The 4,053-nt window shown below is 32.2% G+C and overlaps 1 protein-coding gene across 1 annotated transcript in view; it reads left to right on the top strand.

Annotated features, from left to right (window-relative positions):
* Positions 1-4,053, top strand: part of LOC127862132 (WD repeat domain-containing protein 83-like) — a 173,580-nt gene that overhangs the window by 93,502 nt on the left and 76,025 nt on the right. The window lies entirely within an intron of this gene.

Raw genomic sequence — 4,053 nt, 5'->3', positions numbered from 1 at the left:
ACAGGGTCGCTTTGGTTTTTTATACTTTTTCTCTGAAAAACATCAAACAAACAAACCATCTATAAAATAAGAATAAAATTTATTTAAATATTAACAATCGCTCATACAAATACTCTTTACAGTCTACACGTGTGATCAAAGATAAGTAAGTTAACTTTTAAAACTAGTAAGTGAAAACATATATCGACATGTATATACCAATAAGCTTAAAGCCTCTATAACGCTAAAAATCAACGGAAATTTCGTTAAATATTTCGTAAAATAAAGTTAACATATAAGAAAGCACTGTTCCTTATAGCAATAGCCAACATTTCAACACTAGATGTGATATTGTAACATAAATTTAACACGATACCAAAATGCTCATTTTTGTTTGTTTGGGGTACACTATATTCAACACATGTTCATGTCCCATTTCAGTGTTCGTGTGTCGAATGGGAATATCAATGCTGGAAATGAAAATGGAATATAGTGTGCCACACAAAAATAAAAAAGAGCATTTTATATCTTGTTACAAACAGCCCTTGTTTTCCGTTAATGTTCAGCTTTATATCGGCTTTAACCTTGTTCGAACATGACTTGCATGCACTATACATTTCGAAACATTGATGGAGGCTTTTGTTATGAGGCTTAAGTTAAGCGTGAGTTATGACAAATGAGTTTTGTTCATTATTCATGAATGTGTATTATGTTTATTTTATCATCATGTGTAAAACGTAAGTTTGTATGGATTTTTGTAATAAACATTCATGTCAAGTTTCGCCCATGAACTTTGGTTGCACACATATTAGAGAAGACGTTTGCCAAAATTTAAGCAAATGTCTCATAATACAGCCGCACTAAATTAATAACATGTTAGTGCATGTCAAAAAGCAAGAAACAAGGTCTCTACTCATACTCAAATTAAACTTAAAAAGTTTGTTTAATAATTGACTAGGACAAAAAGCAGTTATTGTTCCGTTATTGGCTACCTGATCACTTGTGATTTAATTTTATCGAATCTACTTTAAAGATCGTGGATATTCGAAACATTACAGTAATAAAATCTAGATTATATAAATATATAATTAATATGTATATATATATATATTTATATATAAATGTATATTAATCAATTGATTAAGTAAGCAATATATACGTATTATACGTACTAGTCTATTTAAATGTTACACAATATTACCTGTTTTTTTGGCATGACTCATTAAGTGTGTAGTCAGAGCACCTTTCTTCTTAAATACACGACCACAGGTCAAACAGGTCAGGCCTGACAACGGTAAGAATAACGTAGTTTTACACAAGGCATACAAATGAGGCAAAAAATAATTTAATATTAAAATAAATTTCTGAAAATGAAATACAACTTTTTTTTAAATAAAATGCGTTTATTGTGTTAAACTCCTTCCAATCCAAATTACTAACTCGACTACAAAATGACGAACTTAACTTAAAGATATAGTCATATGATTAAATTAAATCCACGATATGTGTACAATTCTATTTCTGAGACAGATAGACTAGTACTTTGAAGTAGACATGTTTTGATTGAAATATTTGCTGCTTTCCGTGTACTCAACAGGCAATGATTTTGTTAGTATCTTGCAAAATCATTTCGTAGTCTTTTCGTAATAAGATATGTTGACGGTGTAAACGCTAACTCTTATTTCTTAATAACAACCTGTTGCACAAGTATATCGATTGTGTTTTAAATTACAATAAAATATTGTCAACAAATCGTAAATTGTGAGTTATTACTAAATACAACCGGGCATTTTGACATTAATTCCAAGAATTGATTTTGATTTGTAGCGTAGTTTCTAAGTATGATATACCCTTTTAATGTATACTCACCGTTCTGGGAGGCTGAGGCTGAGCTGTTTAACCCTTTGCATGCTGGGAAATTTGTCATCTGCTAAAATGTCGTCTGCTGAATTTCTAAAATTAGCATTTTCTTCAATTTTTTAAAGAATACTATCAGAATAGCAAACAGTTTGGATCCTGATGAGACGCCACGTTCTGTGGCGTCTCATCTGGATCCAAACTGTTTGCAAAGGCCTTCAAATTCCGGTTCCAGCGCTCAAAGGGTTAAGTTTTCGAGGTTCTGTTCAATTTTCGTTTCGCAATTAGCTTCTCCTTAGGCAAATACAGGAAGGTCAAATCCGGTAATGGCATCATTATCGAGATATGTTATGTTATTTTGATAATAATAATGATAATAAGTTGATAATATACTTATGAAGTATTCAAAAACACATTAAGCAACACATTATTGTGACAAACCTGATGTCAAGCGGTTTTCAGAACTGAAACCATCGAGTGTATCTTCCATCTCAGATGCTTTAAAGAAAGAAATGAAATTTGAAAAAAATAATCATGACCAACTGAAAGGATAACATATGGCGGTTGTTTGTGTTTGTATCGGGGCTGTGCTTAATGTGTTTGTGGTGTGTCTAGCTGTATAGCTGTAAGTAATTTTCCAAGCTAGTAAATGATTGAGTTCGTACTTGATATCAAGATTCTCACCTGCTGGTGCAGCTAAAGTTCATGTTTATGTATTGTTTGAACAGTATCTTTGTTTGGAATACTCTGCAAACCCACGAAAAGCATCCGTGTTGTGAACCGGTATTCTCATTTATTGTAACTTTACGTTACAGTGAAATAAACTTAATAATTTGAGTGACACTACAAAAGTACACTTACTGCCGTTTTGCTTCCGTCTATCGATCTCTTGATCTGTTTTAACATTGGTATTCATCTGCGAATTTTCGCTGGCTTCATAATTCATGGCAAAATATATATCTGCAATTATTAAACCTACAGTGAACAAAACGACAACTTTAAACTAAGAAGACGGTTCAAATTTGAGATGCTTTATCAAAATATTTTTTTTTTCAGAAAAAAAAAAATTCGTCTTATCGTTAATATATGAAATTCAAATAAAACAACAAAACACAACAGTTGGATATTTTCTATACTAAATTCAACAGCATGCCCCCAACTATATTCTAAAAAAGATGCCTATACTGGTACATTGCTAATTATAATTTAATTATACTTAGGTGTATGAATACCAAAAATATACCTGAGGACTTTAGAAGCCTTGTTCCAACTTCCCTTCTGATCTGGTATGCACTCTTGGAAATATGCAAAGGCCGTCTTTCTAGATACTTTTCTGCGAACTTTTTGCAAGAAAAAAACGTATTATATTACTGTGTTATCTATGTTTGTGTTCCATATTATGTACATATGACCTTGTCTTGACCTTGTTGTTATGTAATATGTTATGTAATGTATATTATATATTATTTCAGCTTAAAAAAGTTAAAAGTTTATTATTAACCAAATTCAGTTCCAGAAATGTATAATCCCAATCGGTGTTTTTATCATTATTTTACTAATAATTCACTTGTACACTCAATTCAGGAAAACTATTGTATTATAAGCTCAGTTGAATTATCCGAATTATTTCACACAATCATAGTTACCACTATCATCATTTATGTTAATCTGTCAATAAGCTTGATTGGTAATTGTCGGTTCGGCTTGGGTACTGCTTTAAAGTACCCTGTGTACTCTTAAGTATACTTTAATGTACCCAGGGTACGTTAAATATACTTAAACATACCGTCGGTCTGTCTGTCAGTGCAGTCACTCACAAACTTTTCAGGGCTTTATCTCAGAAACTCAATATAAGTTTTCAACATGAAACTTTATGGGTGTATAAATATAGCTGAGGAGAGGTGCCATGCACAATAACCATAACCTGTCGCTTTCTGAAATAAGGGTTATTGCGCTTTGTTGTATTTATGTCCCCCACTATTTTAGTGGGGGACATATTGTTTTTGCCCTGTCTGTTGGTTGGTTGGTCGGTTGGTCTGTTTGCGCCAACTTTAACATTTTGCAATAACTTTTGCTATATTGAATATAGCAACTTGATATTTGGCATGCATGTGTATCTCATGGAGCTGCACATTTTGAGTGTTGAAAGGTCAAGGTCATCCTTCAAGGTCAAAGGTCAAAAAAGCTAAATCAAAGCGGCGCACAAGGGGACATAGT

The sequence above is a fragment of the Dreissena polymorpha genome, chromosome 16 (assembly GCF_020536995.1).
Source record: "Dreissena polymorpha isolate Duluth1 chromosome 16, UMN_Dpol_1.0, whole genome shotgun sequence".
In the NCBI taxonomy this organism is placed as follows: domain Eukaryota; kingdom Metazoa; phylum Mollusca; class Bivalvia; order Myida; family Dreissenidae; genus Dreissena; species Dreissena polymorpha.
This window is presented reverse-complemented; position numbering and strand designations above follow the sequence as displayed.